At 45.5% G+C, this 23,804-nt stretch overlaps 1 protein-coding gene across 1 annotated transcript in view; it reads left to right on the top strand.

Annotated features, from left to right (window-relative positions):
• The window catches only part of LOC126150214 (uncharacterized), a 63,217-nt gene that overhangs the window by 11,446 nt on the left and 27,967 nt on the right, over window positions 1–23,804 (top strand). The gene's annotated exons all lie outside the window — the stretch shown is intronic.

The raw sequence follows: 23,804 nt of genomic DNA, 5'->3' as shown, positions 1-23,804 counted from the left end.
TTGTCTACACAGACGACCATCGATTGGAGGGGATGCACAAATTCAATGTTCCGTTTAACTAACTTATATAATACGCCAAAAATGCGAAATCTAGCTTCGTTTTGTGGCTGTTATTTCGAATCATCGTTGACGATACGAGATGATAGAAGCACGTCACCCAACTTGAGGGCTGGAGCTCGGCCACTGAAAGTAATCAGGACAGCAGGAATGGTTCCACCTTTCACCCCTGTTAGGTTGGCTAAAAGGACCTTTTGGTGTACCGCGGAGGTGCACCGTAGCTCATCGACCGAGTCAGTAAATAACCCAGGACACCAGCTCTCCGGCTCCATTCCGTTGCAGTTCCTAGTGGCGCAAATATCTTGAGGTTCAATGTAAGGCAGTTCCCGGAATTTAGTGCCTTGTGCTTACCACTACCTTGAGAACAGTATAGGTTAGTCATTTACTCAACCGCGAACCAGTCGTGACGCTTAGTTACTAAGCACATCAGTTAAAATGGTGGCGCCTTTACTACCGCTACGTCTATCCCCGATAGATACTGCTTCTGTAGATAGATGTACTGCGTGGCTAGCGGTTTTCGCAGACTACTATTACTGTTCAGTGTGATCCATCGTTAGTTTCTTCCACTGTAGTGATACACGTTATTTGATTTCCGTTCTCTCCGTGGGGACTGGTCTTCATTCTGAAGACGGTTTTGTTGTGTGAACTTGGGTACTTTGTTTGTTCTACAACAAGTCTATTACTTGCCCAGCGTCTTCATTCGGTAAGAGATTTATCGGAGCTCGTGACAGTGCTACCTATCATTTGTGTGTTCATTTTTGAATGTGTTTCTCCAGATTCCCCTCCCCCCCCCGCCCCACGACTTTCATTGTCTGCTGCTCCCCTCCTTCCCCTTTTGTGCCTAAATCCCTTATTAAGTGCGGTCAAACACCTACTATAAAAAAAGTCCGAAGCCTGAGACACAAAATCGACAGGCGAGTGATCTGCTAGGGAACGATGTTAGTCGATGGGACTTCTGCTGCAGCTACATGCACCAACACCCAAAGGTGACAATAGGTCTTGAAAGTATTTCCATATTAGACCACTGTTTACGCAACTGTTAAACACATTAATCTTGAAAACACACCTGGAAAAGTATGTATCGGCACAGTATAAAACTCTTCCCTAAAATAAATGTCGAAAATGCCCGCCGTCACATTGAATCCTTGACGTGCGTGTTGTTTCACAGCCTTCCAAAAATGTCTTGTGGGCTGTCTGGAGAGCGTTGATGCCGTAGAATATATCCTTCTCTAGCTACCCACCTTCAACTTGCAATCGTACTAACAGAGACGTAAAGGGACTTCACCTTGCATGTTGTACGTCTTTTGTCACACTAATAAGGGCACATCATCTAAGAGAACAGGTATGGCATTTTCTAAGAAAACTTGGTAATTTTATCCCCTGAACCTACGTCGAAGAAAATGAGGCTTAACTGCCACCAAGAATGTCCACCCAAAGGCTGAGACCAAATTTTTTGTGATGTAAGGCTACGGCTATCGTAGGCTTTTAGGTGGAGTATTTTGGATGCTTCAATCAAATATCTTAAACTGGCTACTGTGTATCTGACGTAAGTGTACAACCATCCACCAAAACAATGGTAAGGGAATTCATCGGACTAAAAAATTAGAAACGATCTCAATGAACTCAGTATTACACATGTACTTAATTAAATTCGTAATAAATAGGTGATTTAAAATAGCTGAAAATAAGCTAATGCCTTGGCAAACCTGAGCAAGGGAGCTGTAATGTGATTAGAGGACGTGTATCTTGACAAAACGTTTAAATTTGTAGGAGTCTTACCGTGACAGCCGAAGATAAGTGCACAGAGATACAAAATACTACATAAGGAAAACACACATCTTTTGGTAAAGCTGAATGCATGTTGAGACACCGATAACTAGTCTTCAGATTGATCAATGAAATTACTGAAAGTCGTTATGAAATATTAAGCTTTCTTCACGGCTCACTTAGCTGCTGTGGCTGGATCTCGCCGTTACTTCCAGTGTGCAAGTGGAGGATGAAGTGCTTGTAAGCTTTCACTTTCTGGATACCGCACACTCCCTTGCGTGTTAGTCTGAGTTCATCTCAGTCGGATTAGATCCTCTCAAGCAAACGAGCCTTCAGAAGTTCTGTAGAAGCGAAGTCTGACTGGAGAAGCCGACCCATAAAGCTAGCTCTGGTACCGTGAAAGTTAATCCCTGATACCTCAACAGATGTTCTACCATCCCCTCTCTTCTTTCTGTAAGGGTTCTCCAAATATTCCTTTTCTCTCCGATTCTGCAATGAACATTCAACATTCTCATTCCTTATCAGTCCAGCTTGTTTTCAACGTGCTTCTGGAGCCCATCTGCAATGCATCGATTCCCTTATGTTTCGGTTTTCCCCACAGTCAGTTTCTCACTACCATAAAATACTGTGTTCCAAGGGTACATTCTAAGGAACTTGTTAAGAACAATAAGCTCTGTGTTTGATACTAGTCGACTTGTCTCTGCCAGGAATGCTCTTCATGCCAGTGCTATTTTGAATCCTGACGCTCCAAAATGTATCTGAATCGTTCCCCTCTCTGCCTACTTTCGTGCCCCGAAAAATGTTGGAGGACCTCTATAAGCATAGTCTCACTTCTCAATCCCAATTCTAAATTATTCACGCGAAGTAGAAGCAGCTATTTTTTGAATTAAATATTTGGTTTTTGGGATCTCGACGAGATGTCGGCATACCACGACTCACTCCAATAAGCACAGGCTTGGCTTCGTATTCTCCTTACCGTGAAGATTTGGAACATCATCCATGGCGCTACCGTGATAAGCACTGTGCAGTTAGACTTTCTTAAATGATACGCAGGTTCTAAGCAATTATTACAATTCGTAGTTATCTCAGTAAGATGGCTGTAGTGGTGGCTAAGCAACTATCGCCCAAGCCCGTCATTCGCGTTCATGCTACAAGACGCGCACACTTTTCCACGTGGTAACCTGTCAGTAACGTATTAGAGATTGTTAGAAAATAAGAAAACAAGAATATTACTTGAACGAAATTATTCACAATTACACATGGAGTGTTTGGGAATTCCCGTTACATATTTGTAGGGCTTTCTGATGGGAGTGAGTAGATAACACATCTACATCTACACTCCGCAAGACACCTGACGGTGTGGGGCGAAGGGTACTTTGAGTACCTCTGTCGGTTCTCCGTTCAATTCCAGTCTCGTATTGTCCGTGGAAAGAAAGATTGTCGGTATGCCTCTGTGTGGGCTGTAGTCACTCTGATTTTATCCTCATGGTCTCTTCGCGAGATATACGTAGGAGGGAGCAATATAATGCTTGACTCCTCGGTGGAGGTATGTTCTCTAAACTTCAACAAAAGCCCGTACCGAGCTACTGAGCGTCTCTCCTGCAGAGTCTTCCACTTGAGTTTATCCATCATCTCCGTAACGCTTTCGCGATTACTAAATGATCCTGTAACGAAGCGCGCTGCTCTCCGTTGGATCTCTTCTATCAACCTTATCTGGTACGGATCCCACACTGGTGAGCAATATTCAAGCAGTGGGCGAGCAAGTGTACTGTAACCTACTTCCTTTTTTTTCGGATTGCATTTCCTTAGGATTCTTCCAATGAATCTGTCTGGCATCTGGTTTAGCGACGATTAGTTTTATATGGTCATTCCATTTTAGATCACTCCTAATGCCTACTCCCAGACAGTTTATGGAATTAACTGCTTCCAGTTGCTGACCTGCTATATTGCAGCTAAATGATAGAGGATCTTTCTATGTATTCGCAGCACATTACCCTTGTCTACAGTGTGATACAATGCACCACGCGTCAATTCGTTGCAGATCCTCCTGCGTTTCAGTACAATTTTCCATTGTTACAACCTCTCGATATACCACAGCGTATGCGTTGATTTGGCACCCGTGCCATGAAACGTTCCGTTCCCTTGCTGCAACCATTAGAAAACATATTGGTAACGCAACCACTCCTAAAAGTAATCGATTAGGCGTGACCCAATATGTCATTTTACTATTCGACTCATTAATAGCAAAAAATAGATTGCGTACTCGTTGGTGCTAACTGTTCAACGTGATACAGTATGGCCTCTTCAATGCGAATGGGCAGCGTCTCCGTGAACCATCAGTCACGCCCGCTGACGGCGAAGGTAGCCCTTTCACGAAACCGTTACGTAATTGTGGCGAAAAGGGTATGGGATGGAGTCGGACGTTGTGGAGAGTGATTTGGGTAAAGGCGACGAGCGGCTCTCCCATTGCTGTGATCGTCGCCATTCACAAGGACCCTGCCGCCGGGTTCTGCAAACGCATAGCCCCACATGTTGCTCTGAGATTCACAGACACGCGAGTGAGACACGAACCAAGTCATAAGGATAGGGCAGACGTAAAACATCAGCCAGAGGCCTACAAGGAGGGCAGGCCACGGCGTAAGTCACCTGGGTAGGCCTGAGCTAGCTCGCTCTCTCAGCTCAGCAGACAAAGTGCGTCTCTAATCGTGTTAACTCGTAGCCGGGTGCTTACGTACGTTTCCGGACATCGGTTCCCGTTCAAAACATTTTGTGCTCACTGCACTCTACACGTCCTAGAAGTTTGTAACTGCAATTTCCGAGCGCACTGTACGTCTTCACAATGATCTGTACACCTGAACAGGCCAATGCCAGGAGGAGGAAAGGTAGCGAAGGATGTGACAAGAAGAAACACAAAGGACAGATATCACATTACAAAGATACTGTGATTTACATCCCTTCCTCCAGATTTTAAAGTACAATGGATTCATATCTTGTAAATAAGACTCTCTTGTTTTTCATTAATGGCTCCGTACATAATCATATAATTTTACACGTTTTTTTAACAGCCCAGCGAATTTTGATTGCCCAGTATCAGTATTTATTGCTGCAAGGATCGTTTTTCCAGGAGTGCATTCCATGACCACAAAGCTGTTGTCCACGCACATGCTGGAGATGTAAATTGCAGGCTGCAGCCAGGCTAGCCCCCTTTCAAACCGTAGTTCTAGCTGCTCAGCAAACAATGATCTGAAATAATCACTTCGTGGCTTTAGCCATTCTTTTGTTATACGTCTTTGAACAGTGGTTTTAGTAAATTGACTCTGATTCTCTTTTCGAAGTTGTCATTGACCATGCAAAAGTGCAAGTCTTGGCAACGCAAATTCTGTTAAACATTTTCTGAACAACGGCTATCTGCTTTGTGAAATATCTATAAATGACAAAAGAAAGTACTTCGGAAATCTTTTAATGATACTAATGTGGTCTCCAAATAATACGAACAATCAGCATTCTCTCCGCTTTGTCATACTCGATCTCTCTTTCCACAAAATCTCTGTTGCAAAAATTTTTCTTCACTACTTAATACAGTATTAAACTGATCTAAATAGGGGCCGACTAATTAGAATACTAAACACATGATGGATAGTTCTCCATAATTTCCACCACGTAAATATTACTCGACACAATGAAATCTTTAATCTGCAATAATTACTGAACTGGAGCTTGCATCGAAATAATTCACCTCCTTCTGAAATGTTGTCCCTTGATACAATAGTCTTAAAAATTATTCCTGAGCCTCAAGTTATGCATCTTTCAACATTTCAGACAATTTCTGTGCGCCACAACAGCTATCAAAGCTGCTCACTCCACCCGGCCATAATCCCCTACCTCAAAACTCAACTACTACTGCGCAAGCCTGCGACTCGGCTATTAACTTTTCCGCACTTTTCTCAATAATTAAACCTCTGTAAACTAGACACACTGTATGGCACATGAATTCAGCACGCATATATATTTAAAGTGGCAATACTTCGAATAAACAGCAAACTTTCGTTATATTTGAATTCCAAGACCCACCAAGTTTTAACATCCGAAAAATTGTAATGCTGCCTCTTGGCGGTGTTTGGAAGGCGTTGGTTTGTGCGCCAAATCCGGCGCTACAGTATCCGGTCAGCCGGTGGCATTAGAAAACCTTGTAACTTCTCCTGTGGGAGCAGTGGGAAATAAAGGAATTTCCTCCCAGCACTCTTGCTCCTAGAAGACGCGAACGCTTTCTCGGACTCGTTCTTGCCACACCCTCTTCTCTTCTACCTCAGTACTTAAATTAGTCCTAATTAATTTACCTAATAGGCGTTTCCTCAGCAATTTTGTCGGATAAATGTGGATATTTGAAGACTCCTTCGGTCTTGGTCACTGTGGTTCGTACGTTGATGGAAGATCACACTTGGGGCCTGAAGATGACGTTTCTTCGCATTGACACTCGTAGCATGTTTTGAATAAACGTCGTTTAAAGTACAGCAAAGCTGTAGCTTACAGTTTTCATTTCTCAGGTACTTCGTGTCCGGCTGCCGTCCTTCTGGCCTCGGATTACCAGAGACTCTCGAACCCTATTTCAGTAACACGGCAATGCAATGTGTTTCCGCTAGCAAAATATTTCAAAAGAATGCAGACAAACACGTAATGACAGTTTTGATTGCGTTTACCATATGAGAATCATGTACGACGGATAATGGAGGCGGAAACCGAGAAACTGGTCCTGGTAAAATATTTACCCTCCTTAAAACAAAATAAGACAGCTTGCATAGCATAGAAATAGCCACAGAAAGTAACGTGGGTATCTCGGAAGGGGTTTAGTGCGTCATCAGACTGGAACGCGTGACCCCGGAACGGATTACTCCGTCATGTCAAGCTTTTACATAGAGGAAAAAGTTTCCCGTCGCACCAGATTCAGAGATAAGTGTTTGTAAAAATATTGGTGTAAAGTAGGCCAGAAGTAGTAGCCATCATGGGCATCGGAATTCCAGAGGGAGATTGATTTTGTCACAGTGCGAGTGTGCACACAGTTGCGTTGAAGTTGGTAAAACTGTCACACCACTTAACGTGCGATGTAAATGTATATCCTAAGTCAGTCAAGTCGATTCTTTAACACTGATTGAAAACTGCAGTCAATTCGCTAGTTCCAATGACTGCAATCCTAATTACTTCTTTTACTTCTATTACTTCGACAGAGTCGAGAGACTTTGTTTAGCTGGCTCGCGAAAGGGAAGTTAGCTCAGAAGGACCAGAGTGGACCAGGTTCTTCGACGCTGTCTCCCCGAGGACATGTAGAGCAGGAACTAACTGCACCATGCCCAGACACCAGATGCATAGGACGACGACGCCAGCGTGCATCTCACAAATACTGCATTGTACGAGATACTAAGAAGAATCCTTTGCGCCGAAATATGATCTGAAAACCAGGTGAAAGACTCGGAGCTTCAGACCGTGGGACGCGCCGTTGACCGTGAGAGCGCCGCAGAAAATATTCATTTAAATCTGATTAACCGCGTCTGTGATTGGCACACAGTAACTGTTTCACTAGAAGGCGCATTTTCATGAGTCTCTCCAGGCAAAGATACCAATTGGTCAGAGTTGGAAATCTGTCGTGTAGCAGGAGAGATTTTCGCCTTTCCTTCCATGGCCACACCATTGTTTGTGAACCATGACAAAACCCGTGGCAGCAGGGATTTGTTAATTTTGTTTATAAAATTGTTAGTCGGAACTGGCAACGTCTGCTGCAATTGGCTGGCGATATTCCTGTGCTGGCGGTTTCAGCTAAGTTTCGGGAAAAAGGCGGAACACACGAAACACAATTACTCCTGGAGCGTCGAAGAGTATGTTTGCTTCAGAGACGCCGAACAATAAATTTCTGGACGGAGAGAGTACAGAGGTAGAGATGGACTCAGAATTTCCACTCGTTACAGCAGCTGTCTTTCACAATCGCAGCACTTAGCTCGATGCAATCACTGAGATGAGGGCGAATTTAAGTTATCGCAGCTGGCTAGTTGCACCCATCATGTACTTTGCCGAACCTATCGGTGTTCGTACATGATTTTTCTGGGGACCTTCCTTCAGATTGCGGGCCATAATTGCAGTCATTTTCTTTGTGTTTTTCCGTCTTTCCCATAATTGCTCTAAATTTGTGGAGGTATGTACCATCTATGCAACTAAATGAAGGCAGTTTATTTCCATACGCGTTTCGCTTCACATGTTTGGGAAACATTGTCAGTGGCCTGAAATACACGTTTCCTTTTATATGTAAAATAAAAGTATTACGTGATACAAAATTGTTAAGGCTTTCGTGGCCACTTGTTGACAAACTGCCTATTGGCTTCTGTCTCGGGTTCTTCGGCCGACGTTCATCTAATGATTTTTCTGATGTTTCGCCAGCATGAGTGGCTGGCATTGTCAAAGCTTCACCCTCCATTGCCGGTGGTGAACTGGAGGCGAGCTCGCGGCCGCAGACTATATGTACCTGGCGCGCCAACGTCCGAGGGCTTCTCCGCGGTCATTTCCGGTGCGGTTCTCCTCTTGCTACCTGTGACGGTCGTTCGCTGCAGTACGGGATGCCAGGATCCGTTTACCTTAAGGCTTTCCTCTTTCTTGTTGAAACTGATCGCGTGTTTTTGGATTTCTACAGCTTCTCTGAACAAGCGCGTATGATAGTGCTTCTCTACAGCCAGAATTTTCGTGTCGGCGAATTTTATTACGTGGTCGGTCTCATTCAGTGCGTGCTCTGCCACGGCCGATTTCTCCACCTGCCCCAACCTGCAATGCCGCTTATGCTCTTTGATCCTGGTGTTAATGGATCGTCCAGTCATTCCGACATAAACTTTTCCGCATGTGCAAGGTATACGGTATATTCCCGACATTGAAAGTGGGTCTCTTTTCTCCTTCGCCGATCTAAGACACTCTTTGATCTCCCTTGCCGACTTGAAAATCGTCTTTACGCCGTGTTTGTGCAATATACGGCCGATTCTGTCCGTCACTCTGGGAATGTATGGCAGAAAGGCCGTACCCGACATTTCTTTTTCTGGTTCCTTACTACGCCGAGTGTTTGGCTCTGTTGCACTTCTAATGTAATTTGTGGAGTACCCATTGCTGCTCAGAACAGTTTCCAGGTGTTGCATTTCTCGTTTGAGGTGTTGAGGCTCACATATTCGTCCTGCTCTCGTTACGAGCGTACTAATCATGCCTCGTTTCTGGCTCGGGTGGTGGTTTGACAGTTTGTGCCGGTATCGGTCCGTGTGTGTCGGTTTTCGATACACGCTGTGTCCCAGGGTTTCGCCGTCCCTTGTGACCAGCACATCTAGAAATGGCAGTTTCTTGTCCTTTTCTACTTCCATGGTAAATGTTATGTTGGCATGGAGGCTGTTAAAGTGTCTCAGGAATTCACCGAGCTGTTCTTCACTATGGCTCCACACCACGAAAGTATCATCGACGTACCTGTACCACACCTTAGGTTTGCAAGTCGCCGAGTCCAGTGCCTGTGCTTCGAATTGTTCCATGAAGAAGTTGGCCACCACTGGACTGAGAGGACTACCCATGGCGACCCCATCCAGCTGATCGTACAAATCGCCATTCCACGTGAAATAGCTCGTGTTGAAACATGCATGGAAGAGCTTTTTGATGTCTTGTGGGAACATTGAACCGATGTGCTCCAGAGCGTCGCTGAGTGGCACTTTCGTAAAAAACGAAACATCAAAACTGACCAGGATGTCGTTTGGCGCAAGTTTGAGTTTCTTCAGCTTCTCAATGAAATGTCCTGAGTCCTTAATGTATGTGTCGGTCTTTCCCACGTGTGGCTGGAGCAGAGAGGCCAAGTGTTTCGCCAGTTTATACGTTGGTGAGCCAGGAGCGCTAACGATCGGTCTCAGTGGAACGTTGTTCTTATGGATCTTGGGTAATCCATACAGCCGAGGTGGTAGGGCTTCTGTGTTGCGCAGGTTTCTCTGTATGTCCGCCGGCAGAGAAGACGCCTTGATTAATCGATTCGTATTCCGTGTGATACAATGCGTCGGATCTGCGCTTAGTTTTCGGTACGTCATCGGATCTAATAGGTCTCGGACATTTTGCTCATAATCTTCGGTCTTCATTACGACGGTCGCATTCCCCTTATCTGCAGGCAGTACCAATATACTCTTGTCGGCGTTGAGATTCTTAATGGCAAAGTACATGATGGGTGCAACTAGCCAGCTGCGATAACTTAAATTCGCCCTCATCTCAGTGATTGCATCGAGCTAAGTGCTGCGATTGTGAAAGACAGCTGCTGTAACGAGTGGAAATTCCGAGTCCATCTTTACCTCTGTACTCAGCACTAAACCGGAGGTCGGTCGGTCGGTCGGTCGGTCTCTCTCTCTCTCTCTCTCTCTCCGTCCAGAAATTTATTTTTCGGCGTCTCTGAAGCAAACATACTCTTCGACGTCCCAAGAGTAATTGTGTTTCGTGTGTTCCGCTTTTTTCCCGAAACTTAGCTGAAACCGCCAGCACAGGAATATCGCCAGCCAATTGCAGCAGACGTTGCCAGTTCAGACCAATAATTTTATAAACAAAATTAATAAATCCTTGCTGCCACGGATTTTGTCATGGTTCACAAACAATGGTGTGGCCATGGAAGGAAAGGCGAAAATCTCTCCTGCTACAGGACAGATTTCCAACTCTGACCAATTGGTATCTTTGCCTGGAGAGACTCATGAAAATGCGCCTTCTAGTGAAACAGTTACTGTGTGCCAATCACAGACGCGGTTAATCAGATTTAAATGAATATTTTCTGCGGCGCTCTCACGGTCAACGGCGCGTCCCACGGTCTGAAGCTCCGAGTCTTTCACCTGGTTTTCAGATCATATTTCGGCGCAAAGGATTCTTCTTAGTGTCTCGTACAATGCAGTATTTGTGAGATGCACGCTGGCGTCGTCGTCCTATGCATCTGGTGTCTGGGCATGGTGCAGTTAGTTCCTGCTCTACATGTGCTCGGGGAGACAGCGTCGAAGAAACTGGTCCACTCTGGTCCTGAGCTAACTTCCCTTTCGCAAGCCAGCTAAACAAAGTCTCTCGACTCTGTCGAAGTAATAGAAGTAAAAGAAGTAATTAGGATTGCAGTTATTGGAACTAGCGAATTGACTGCAGTTTTCAATCAGTGTTAAAGAATCGACTAGACTGACTTAAGATGTGCATTTACATTGTACGTTAAGTGGTGTGACAGTTTGACCAACTTCAACGCAACAGTGTGCACACTCGCACTGTGACAAAATCAATTACCCACCGAAATTCCGATGCCCATGATGGCCACTACTTCAGACCTACTTTACACCAATATTTTTACTATCACTTTTCTCTGTATCTGGTGCGACAGGAAACGTTTTCCTCTATGTAAAAGCTTGACATGACGGAGTAATCCGTTCCGGGGTTCACGCGTTCCAGTATGATGACGCACTAAACCCCTTCCGAGATACCCACGTTATTTTCTGTGGCTATTTCTATGCTATGCAAGCTGTCTTAATTTGTTTTAAGGAGGGTAAATATTTTACCAGGACCAGTTTCTCGGTTTCCGCCTCTCCATTATCCGTCGTAGATCATTCTCAGATGGTAAACGTAATAAAAACTGTCATTAAGTCTTTGTCTGAATTCTTTTGAAATATTTTGCTGGCGGAAACACATTGCATTGCCGTGTTACTGAAATAGGGTTAGAGAGTCTCTGGTAATCCATCGAGGCCACGAGGCCAGAAGGACGGCAGCCGGACACGAAGTACCTGAGAAATGAAAACTGTAAGCTACAGCTTTGTACTGCAGCGAACGACCGTCGCAGGTAGCAAGAGGAGAACCGCACCGGAAATGACCGCGGAGAAGCCCTCGGACGTTGGCGCGCGCGAGCTTGCCTCCAGTTCACCACCGGCAATGGAGGGTGAAGCTTTGACAATGCCAGCCACTCGTGCTGGCGAAACGTCAGAAAAATCATTAGATGAACGTCGGCCGAAGAACCCGAGAAAGAAGCCAATAGGCAGTTTGTATTACGTGATAGATATAATATGCTGCTACATTATATTTCGTCGTGATTTTCTCTTGATTTTTAGGTTAGAAGCAACTTCTGTAGCACAAGTTCCGTATTGTGAATGTATCGTTCGGTGTTAATTACCGTTTCCAGCACTGTTAAAGCGTGTTTGATCCTGCAGATGTATTTGTGAGTTTCATACTCAGACCGATTTCTGGCGTTCTTTCATCACAATTGTCACATCGCATGTTTCACTTTTCACTTTTCACTTTTGGTGATCAACTTATGTTTCTGGTGTGTAGTATTGGCAACAGAAGTGTGTTTCGCTTGTGGTGTGTTTGAAGTTTAGTTTTTCATTGTGTGTAGTTGCCGTTGTGTGGGTGGAGGCAAGACTAGAGGGGAAGGAGGTTCATTAATTATTTATCCTGGTTGCATTTCGGTCTGTTATAGTTTTGGTGGATATCATGATCAGTGTGTTATCGTTTACAAGGATTTGGTCGTTGAGTATCTTCTTTCAGCTGCAATGGCTTTTCGTATGTTAGTTTTTTCCCTATGTCAGGACCTTTTTGTTGTGATCACTCATTCTGATAACTGTATCACATTCCATGCTGGATCGTTCATGCCCATGTTTTATCGGGTGTTCAGTGAAGGTAGAATAGCTGTTTCCATATTTCCAACTTATTATATGTACTTTCAATATTCTGTTTTAAAGTTCCTGCTTGTCATCCCCAGATTCACTGACTTACATTCTTGACACTTTAGCTGGTATATATCTGCTCCTTGGTACTCATCTGCTTTGTCTGTTGTTCTTTAATGTGACTGGAGCGTGTTCCTTATTCTGTAAACTGTTTTGTAATCCCTATTTCCTTAGTATATTTGCTATCTTGTGTGATGCTTCGTGTTTCTGTGTAAGAGTGTATCATTTTTTTCTGTTACTTATGTGATGAGTGTAATTGTTTCGTTTGTGTGTGTGCTGTAGTGTCCGTGGGCTTATTTGGTGTTTGTGCTCTGCTTGTTTTGATTTTTCTTTAGTTTAAATTTAAGTTTTTGTATTATATGGATGCTGTAACCGTTGCTTGTGGTTGTGAGTTGGACTGTTGTAATTCTTTTTCATAGTTTCTTTTGCTGAATGGGATGTTATTTAGTCTGTGTAACATGTCTCGAAGGTCAGCTAACTTTTGATTTTGTGGGTGGTTGGATGAAGTATGTATAATTATGTCTGTGGCTGTTGGCTTTCTGAAGATATCAAATGTGTGTTTAATGTTACCTCTCTTTATTCCTATATCCAAGAAGTGTATTTGCTTTCGTTTCTTGGTGAATTGAAAATTTTTATGTATGTCGCTTATATCTGTATGAAGTTCATCAATTTTCTCTGTTGGTTCATCTACCAATACAGATTATGTCGTCCACATATCTGTAACAGTAAAAAATTTTGTATCCTTTCTTTGCGATGGCTGTATCAAAGTTTGTTTTTTCTATGTGGGTGATGAATGTTTGCCAGTGTTCCCGAAATTGGGGATCCCATTGCAAGCACATTTTCTTGTAAATAAATTCCATTTCAAATTGGAAGTAATTTTGGGATATCAATGCTTTGAGGGTTTTAGTTACTTTATTATGGTCTGTAGGTATCTTGTTCTATGTCGGTACGTTGTCTTCAATTAGTTTTAATGTCTGCAGTCGGCATTGACAAGGCCATCCAACACATTAAATTCAATACGACCTGTAAAATAATGTAATTCCGAGTTATATTAATGTAAAGGTCAGAAACAACTCTCTGGTAACATTAAGGAGATAATTATTTGCAGAAAAGACTTCGTTAAAAACCAAATCAAATCGCTTTATATTAAGAAATTCACACTTGATAGTATGTTACATGACGTATATCTCGAGTTATCAGCATTTATTAACAACCCAACAGTGATCAACATATAACAAAAAATTGAACACTTCAGAGCAAGAACACTGCAATACACACATAACAAACACAAACGAAAAATCAGAAAACTCGTTAACAAAATTAACCATAAAGAAAAGAATGACAACATGCTACACACCCATTACCACAAATTTCATCTAAAATTAATCTCAGATACAAAACGAGGAGAAATATATACAGCTATTAGAGAAAGGGCTGAAACGTAACATCAGTACAAAAATAGATAACCACTACAAAGAAAACTTGAGTGTAGAAACAGGAAACATTCTGACAGAGGAAGAGAAAAATGAAAATAGCACTAAATATTGGGCTAAAACGAGAACTAGTAAAGAGAGAAAAAACATAATCACAATGTCAAAGAGAGATCAATACAGTAAACTTCAAACAGAAAAAAACACCAGTAAGAAATTAAAAGAAAAACTAAAAGCCAACATCATAGTCAAAAGATCTAATAAAGGGAACAGCTTAGCACAGATCAATAAAGAACAATATAGAAAAAACAAAAGATATCATCTCTTCTAATAATATCACAAAACTAAAATACGATCCAACAGCGCGCTTCCAGACGTACATAAAAAACCTCAAATGTCACACATACTTACAGATAAACATACACAAGAACCCAAAAGCACCAACACTCAGAAGCCAACCCACGGTCCACAAACCCCGTATTCGATTGAGGCCTGTTTTGAACAGATGTGCTGCTGACAAGATACCCTTTCATATGCTGTTATTTATATATATTTGACGATTCTGGTGCTGATTTTGCGTTTAACATTTGACGATGCCACTACGACTGAAATGCATTAGGACATCTTTCCATAAAAGAGGTACGCACCTTCGTACTAAAAGCGCAAAAATGTATATGTATGTCAGTAGTACTTTCCATTGTGGTCTATTTTATTGTTTCAAGCTGTAGACAATCTGCTCGTGTGTTTATGCTTTCCAATATTTTGGTGCAGATCTGAAGATGGTCATTATAGATAGAAACCGGTAGTCTGTCAAAAAATTTGTGACCACAGACATAAAGGAAATTTTTTATAATTTTGAACAACTGCCCAGAAATGTCAGGGTATGATTCAGACAGTTAACCGATATCCAAGGATACTTAAGACCTAAAATTTTCCGACGAATCAAGCTAGCCCGGATGGCTTACGAAAGAAATGTTACATTTTCCAAATCTAAAATTTAAAATGTTTTGTAGCAGTGTTATTCCCGTACTAACATATGATTCCTTTAAAAGAGTGTTTCAAAAGAAAACTTGGAGCAGCTCAGTTACAGAAATGTTCTTAAGTATCACCGAGAAAAATCGGAGAAGTGAAGAACCAAGAGTAATAATAGAAATTCAGGATGTCCTGGAAAGGATGATGGGTCTGAAACTGGGTAGCACGTGGTGCACAAGGAAATGATGGAAGGTGGCCAAAGGCAGTACTGGAGTCCCAGAGAAGGAAGAAAAGGCAGCTACATGACTGGTGGGATAAAGAAATAAGGTTGCAGGTTTCAACTGGAAGAAAGTGACAGGAGACAGAGAGGAATGGAAACGGCTTTTGACATTGTATCTGTTGGTTTAACAAGGCTACACCTTGTGAAGGTTGTATTAACTGGACAATAAATAGGTAAATAAACGAATACACAAAATTTGAAAAGTGTCTGTCCATCTGCTCGATTGGCAATCCCATGCTTCCATCCCTCACATGGCTTCTTCTACAGCTCTTCTCGAACTGTCAAAGTACCGAGCCTCATTTTTGTTCTTCGGACAGCTCCATGAACCAGTTGATGTTCACTGCTTGACGTAAAGCTGTTTTAGGCCCTTAGATGACCGAGTCTCCAGTTCAATACATGTCACTTCGGCCGATTTAGTAATCCATCCACTGAAATTACAGCAGGTAGACGCCATGGTTTGCTGTGATATCTTGGAGTCCGGCAGGGAAGTACCTTGGTTCATCTACCTTACATTTGGATAGTTACATATCCCACTCAACATCATCTCGTGTTCATTAATTAAAAGTGCGCTTTTAGAGCATTCTGTTTTCAGATGCATTTTTCTTACGGGCTCTTCTAGTAGATCTCATACTGCATATTTTCATTGTTCTCCGTGCAGTTCAGTATTGTTTCTAAATTCCATGCTTGACTGATAAGTCAAAGCCAATAACATACACTGGACGTAAACTTTTATTTTTCGGCCACATTATAAGCTTAGCTTTGAATACCCTATTCAGTTTTGAAAAAGTCACTTAAATCCATTTTTGTGTCGTTCTTGTGCTGTCGATAAAATAACTCTTAAAGTACCCTAAACACACAAACTAAAATGGATCCATGACGTCATTATTCACCTTTATTATTTTGTATTCAACATAGTGATTACACATTATATAATCCCATTAAAATTTTAAGTGGTATTTTCACAAACTACGAATTAGGTTATTAACTGAAGTTTATCTGCACCAGGAACTGGCAATAAATCAGGTAAACAACGTCCATTGAAATATCTTCGATTGCCACGCGGGAAAATTCTTAGTCTCCCCTGTTCAGTTATCTGAAAACTTGATTTAGAGCAGTTGAGAAATGTTCTGGTGATATTTAATCACAATTGGTCCCGCCCACTAATGCGATCATGTGCCGTTTCATAGAATGATTTTCAACATCTTGTCATGAGATACACATCTACATGGTCAAGTAATATCTTCAACTTTAACAGACAGATCAAAATAAAATTTGGTAGTATAGATTCATATCAACAAACGGTACGGACCAGCTGTATAAATAAAACTGATTTAACTATTCACGGATGTCACATGAGGACACAGAAATGGGAAGCAATAGAGTCCTAATAAATATCTGTGCTAGCTACCGAAGATTTTGTTAGTAGACGTTAGGAATATGTCTATTCTTAAATTGTCATCAGCAGAAGAAACACGCAAAAAAGAGCTGCTGTTACTGAAGAGGAACAGAAATGTGTCGGCAGTGTCCATTCTGTAAGTGCGGAAGGCAGGTCAGTTTCCCGTAACGGACGAGGAAGGTTAAACATTTTACTGAGTTTTTCATTGTTCCAGGAAGTCGTTGACCCACGGCAATGGGCAAAAAGCAGCTTCAAAAGGGGTAGAGTCTGTGTGGAAAAGCGGCTGTCGTTCCGTTGGCTGTCCATACAAGTGGACTCCAGGCTGTTGTTGATTCTCAAGCAGTCATTAGAGCTTATATGCAGACTAGTGTTACCTTGTGGAACTTCAGTTTTGCCTGCCATATAATGTGTTCAAATAACTTGAGCGAAAGGAACTGCGCGACGTCTCAAACAACCGCCAGTACTTCGACTCGTTGGCTCACTCTGTAAACAAAGGCGCCGCCACACAACCAAAGATGACTAACATGAGAAGCTACTGACAGTGAATGACAGGTGAGGTAGATTTAGCTCTACCCCCCGGTTTATCTGGAGGAGAGCAGGATTCAAAGAATAATAACGCAAAACGTTCATCTACACTGATAAGATACTTAATCTGAACGGTTTCCGCCGGCCGCTGCTGGCCGAGCGATTATAGGTGCTTCAGTCTGGAACCGCACGACCGCTACGGTCGCAGGTTCGAATCCTGCCTCGGGCATGGATGTGTGTGATGTCCTTAGGTTAGTTAGGTTTAAGTAGTTCTAAGTTCTAGGGGACTGATGACCTCAGATGTTAAGTCCCATAGCGCTCAGAGCCATTTGAACCATTTGAAAGGTTGCCTTAATAACTCTTACCCAATGACTGAAAGTCATATTGTGTTAGATAACTGGTGACAAGGCTGTGCTCGCCATTAGCACATTTCGTAGGTTGTTGTAATCGCTTGTGACACGCTTTTTCCACGGCCCTGGTGCTCTGACCAGTATGAAAAGCCACAACTGCTATCAACGCGATGGAGAGCCGCCTTACATAAACTAAGCTCATCTTTTGCAGGCCGAAACCGGACCATTATAGCAGTGGTCAGAATATCCACTTCACGTAGTGACTAAGCTGTTTGTAATGCTATGCGCATAACAAAAAAAAGCTGTAGACTTTGGTCCCATCTATTGCCATTACTTAAACAAATCAGTTAGTCGATGGGACGACGCGGGTTTGACCTTTCTCTATGACCTATGTGACAAAAGGTGACGTTCGTTGGTATACCACAACTTAAAAAGTTGCAAGGGCTAATATTACGCATGTCTTGGAAAGCAATGTATAAAGTATCCCCTGGCACTGAGACAGATAATGACAAACAACGTGCCTAAAGATAAAAATCAATGTAAATTGGCTTCCTGTAAACAGCATATCCCAACGAAACACAAACCTTCGTTGTGACCACATCAAGGAATTGAAGACAGCCATCCTTCCCAATACTGAAGCTGCTGTCCTACCACTGTCCTACCACTGTCCTACCACTGTCCTACCACTGTCCTACCACTGTCCTACCACTGTCCTACCACTGTCCTACCACTGTCCTACCACTGTCCTACCACTGTCCTACCACTGTCCTACCACTGTCCTACCACTGTCCTACCACTGTCCTACCACTGTCCTACCACTGTCCTACCACTGTCCTACCACTGTCCTACCACTGTCCTACCACTGTCCTACCACTGTCCTACCACTGTCCTACCACTGTCCTACCACTGTCCTACCACTGTCCTACCACTGTCCTACCACTGTCCTACCACTGTCCTACCACTGTCCTACCACTGTCCTACCACTGTCCTACCACTGTCCTACCACTGTCCTACCACTGTCCTACCACTGTCCTACCACTGTCCTACCACTGTCCTACCACTGTCCTACCACTGTCCTACCACTGTCCTACCACTGTCCTACCACTGTCCTACCACTGTCCTACCACTGTCCTACCACTGTCCTACCACTGTCCTACCACTGTCCTACCACTGTCCTACCACTGTCCTACCACTGTCCTACCACTGTCCTACCACTGTCCTACCACTGTCCTACCACTGTCCTACCACTGTCCTACCACTGTCCTACCACTGTCCTACCACTGTCCTACCACTGTCCTACCACTGTCCTACCACTGTCCTACCACTGTCCTACCACTGTCCTACCACTGTCCTACCACTGTCCTACCACTGTCCTACCACTGTCCTACCACTGTCCTACCACTGTCCTACCACTGTCCTACCACTGTCCTACCACTGTCCTACCACTGTCCTACCACTGTCCTACCACTGTCCTACCACTGTCCTACCACTGTCCTACCACTGTCCTACCACTGTCCTACCACTGTCCTACCACTGTCCTACCACTGTCCTACCACTGTCCTACCACTGTCCTACCACTGTCCTACCACTGTCCTACCACTGTCCTACCACTGTCCTACCACTGTCCTACCACTGTCCTACCACTGTCCTACCACTGTCCTACCACTGTCCTACCACTGTCCTACCACTGTCCTACCACTGTCCTACCACTGTCCTACCACTGTCCTACCACTGTCCTACCACTGTCCTACCACTGTCCTACCACTGTCCTACCACTGTCCTACCACTGTCCTACCACTGTCCTACCACTGTCCTACCACTGTCCTACCACTGTCCTACCACTGTCCTACCACTGTCCTACCACTGTCCTACCACTGTCCTACCACTGTCCTACCACTGTCCTACCACTGTCCTACCACTGTCCTACCACTGTCCTACCACTGTCCTACCACTGTCCTACCACTGTCCTACCACTGTCCTACCACTGTCCTACCACTGTCCTACCACTGTCCTACCACTGTCCTACCACTGTCCTACCACTGTCCTACCACTGTCCTACCACTGTCCTACCACTGTCCTACCACTGTCCTACCACTGTCCTACCACTGTCCTACCACTGTCCTACCACTGTCCTACCACTGTCCTACCACTGTCCTACCACTGTCCTACCACTGTCCTACCACTGTCCTACCACTGTCCTACCACTGTCCTACCACTGTCCTACCACTGTCCTACCACTGTCCTACCACTGTCCTACCACTGTCCTACCACTGTCCTACCACTGTCCTACCACTGTCCTACCACTGTCCTACCACTGTCCTACCACTGTCCTACCACTGTCCTACCACTGTCCTACCACTGTCCTACCACTGTCCTACCACTGTCCTACCACTGTCCTACCACTGTCCTACCACTGTCCTACCACTGTCCTACCACTGTCCTACCACTGTCCTACCACTGTCCTACCACTGTCCTACCACTGTCCTACCACTGTCCTACCACTGTCCTACCACTGTCCTACCACTGTCCTACCACTGTCCTACCACTGTCCTACCACTGTCCTACCACTGTCCTACCACTGTCCTACCACTGTCCTACCACTGTCCTACCACTGTCCTACCACTGTCCTACCACTGTCCTACCACTGTCCTACCACTGTCCTACCACTGTCCTACCACTGTCCTACCACTGTCCTACCACTGTCCTACCACTGTCCTACCACTGTCCTACCACTGTCCTACCACTGTCCTACCACTGTCCTACCACTGTCCTACCACTGTCCTACCACTGTCCTACCACTGTCCTACCACTGTCCTACCACTGTCCTACCACTGTCCTACCACTGTCCTACCACTGTCCTACCACTGTCCTACCACTGTCCTACCACTGTCCTACCACTGTCCTACCACTGTCCTACCACTGTCCTACCACTGTCCTACCACTGTCCTACCACTGTCCTACCACTGTCCTACCACTGTCCTACCACTGTCCTACCACTGTCCTACCACTGTCCTACCACTGTCCTACCACTGTCCTACCACTGTCCTACCACTGTCCTACCACTGTCCTACCACTGTCCTACCACTGTCCTACCACTGTCCTACCACTGTCCTACCACTGTCCTACCACTGTCCTACCACTGTCCTACCACTGTCCTACCACTGTCCTACCACTGTCCTACCACTGTCCTACCACTGTCCTACCACTGTCCTACCACTGTCCTACCACTGTCCTACCACTGTCCTACCACTGTCCTACCACTGTCCTACCACTGTCCTACCACTGTCCTACCACTGTCCTACCACTGTCCTACCACTGTCCTACCACTGTCCTACCACTGTCCTACCACTGTCCTACCACTGTCCTACCACTGTCCTACCACTGTCCTACCACTGTCCTACCACTGTCCTACCACTGTCCTACCACTGTCCTACCACTGTCCTACCACTGTCCTACCACTGTCCTACCACTGTCCTACCACTGTCCTACCACTGTCCTACCACTGTCCTACCACTGTCCTACCACTGTCCTACCACTGTCCTACCACTGTCCTACCACTGTCCTACCACTGTCCTACCACTGTCCTACCACTGTCCTACCACTGTCCTACCACTGTCCTACCACTGTCCTACCACTGTCCTACCACTGTCCTACCACTGTCCTACCACTGTCCTACCACTGTCCTACCACTGTCCTACCACTGTCCTACCACTGTCCTACCACTGTCCTACCACTGTCCTACCACTGTCCTACCACTGTCCTACCACTGTCCTACCACTGTCCTACCACTGTCCTACCACTGTCCTACCACTGTCCTACCACTGTCCTACCACTGTCCTACCACTGTCCTACCACTGTCCTACCACTGTCCTACCACTGTCCTACCACTGTCCTACCACTGTCCTACCACTGTCCTACCACTGTCCTACCACTGTCCTACCACTGTCCTACCACTGTCCTACCACTGTCCTACCACTGTCCTACCACTGTCCTACCACTGTCCTACCACTGTCCTACCACTGTCCTACCACTGTCCTACCACTGTCCTACCACTGTCCTACCACTGTCCTACCACTGTCCTACCACTGTCCTACCACTGTCCTACCACTGTCCTACCACTGTCCTACCACTGTCCTACCACTGTCCTACCACTGTCCTACCACTGTCCTACCACTGTCCTACCACTGTCCTACCACTGTCCTACCACTGTCCTACCACTGTCCTACCACTGTCCTACCACTGTCCTACCACTGTCCTACCACTGTCCTACCACTGTCCTACCACTGTCCTACCACTGTCCTACCACTGTCCTACCACTGTCCTACCACTGTCCTACCACTGTCCTACCACTGTCCTACCACTGTCCTACCACTGTCCTACCACTGTCCTACCACTGTCCTACCACTGTCCTACCACTGTCCTACCACTGTCCTACCACTGTCCTACCACTGTCCTACCACTGTCCTACCACTGTCCTACCACTGTCCTACCACTGTCCTACCACTGTCCTACCACTGTCCTACCACTGTCCTACCACTGTCCTACCACTGTCCTACCACTGTCCTACCACTGTCCTACCACTGTCCTACCACTGTCCTACCACTGTCCTACCACTGTCCTACCACTGTCCTACCACTGTCCTACCACTGTCCTACCACTGTCCTACCACTGTCCTACCACTGTCCTACCACTGTCCTACCACTGTCCTACCACTGTCCTACCACTGTCCTACCACTGTCCTACCACTGTCCTACCACTGTCCTACCACTGTCCTACCACTGTCCTACCACTGTCCTACCACTGTCCTACCACTGTCCTACCACTGTCCTACCACTGTCCTACCACTGTCCTACCACTGTCCTACCACTGTCCTACCACTGTCCTACCACTGTCCTACCACTGTCCTACCACTGTCCTACCACTGTCCTACCACTGTCCTACCACTGTCCTACCACTGTCCTACCACTGTCCTACCACTGTCCTACCACTGTCCTACCACTGTCCTACCACTGTCCTACCACTGTCCTACCACTGTCCTACCACTGTCCTACCACTGTCCTACCACTGTCCTACCACTGTCCTACCACTGTCCTACCACTGTCCTACCACTGTCCTACCACTGTCCTACCACTGTCCTACCACTGTCCTACCACTGTCCTACCACTGTCCTACCACTGTCCTACCACTGTCCTACCACTGTCCTACCACTGTCCTACCACTGTCCTACCACTGTCCTACCACTGTCCTACCACTGTCCTACCACTGTCCTACCACTGTCCTACCACTGTCCTACCACTGTCCTACCACTGTCCTACCACTGTCCTACCACTGTCCTACCACTGTCCTACCACTGTCCTACCACTGTCCTACCACTGTCCTACCACTGTCCTACCACTGTCCTACCACTGTCCTACCACTGTCCTACCACTGTCCTACCACTGTCCTACCACTGTCCTACCACTGTCCTACCACTGTCCTACCACTGTCCTACCACTGTCCTACCACTGTCCTACCACTGTCCTACCACTGTCCTACCACTGTCCTACCACTGTCCTACCACTGTCCTACCACTGTCCTACCACTGTCCTACCACTGTCCTACCACTGTCCTACCACTGTCCTACCACTGTCCTACCACTGTCCTACCACTGTCCTACCACTGTCCTACCACTGTCCTACCACTGTCCTACCACTGTCCTACCACTGTCCTACCACTGTCCTACCACTGTCCTACCACTGTCCTACCACTGTCCTACCACTGTCCTACCACTGTCCTACCACTGTCCTACCACTGTCCTACCACTGTCCTACCACTGTCCTACCACTGTCCTACCACTGTCCTACCACTGTCCTACCACTGTCCTACCACTGTCCTACCACTGTCCTACCACTGTCCTACCACTGTCCTACCACTGTCCTACCACTGTCCTACCACTGTCCTACCACTGTCCTACCACTGTCCTACCACTGTCCTACCACTGTCCTACCACTGTCCTACCACTGTCCTACCACTGTCCTACCACTGTCCTACCACTGTCCTACCACTGTCCTACCACTGTCCTACCACTGTCCTACCACTGTCCTACCACTGTCCTACCACTGTCCTACCACTGTCCTACCACTGTCCTACCACTGTCCTACCACTGTCCTACCACTGTCCTACCACTGTCCTACCACTGTCCTACCACTGTCCTACCACTGTCCTACCACTGTCCTACCACTGTCCTACCACTGTCCTACCACTGTCCTACCACTGTCCTACCACTGTCCTACCACTGTCCTACCACTGTCCTACCACTGTCCTACCACT

Source organism: Schistocerca cancellata, chromosome 2 (genome assembly GCF_023864275.1).
Source record: "Schistocerca cancellata isolate TAMUIC-IGC-003103 chromosome 2, iqSchCanc2.1, whole genome shotgun sequence".
In the NCBI taxonomy this organism is placed as follows: domain Eukaryota; kingdom Metazoa; phylum Arthropoda; class Insecta; order Orthoptera; family Acrididae; genus Schistocerca; species Schistocerca cancellata.
This window is presented reverse-complemented; position numbering and strand designations above follow the sequence as displayed.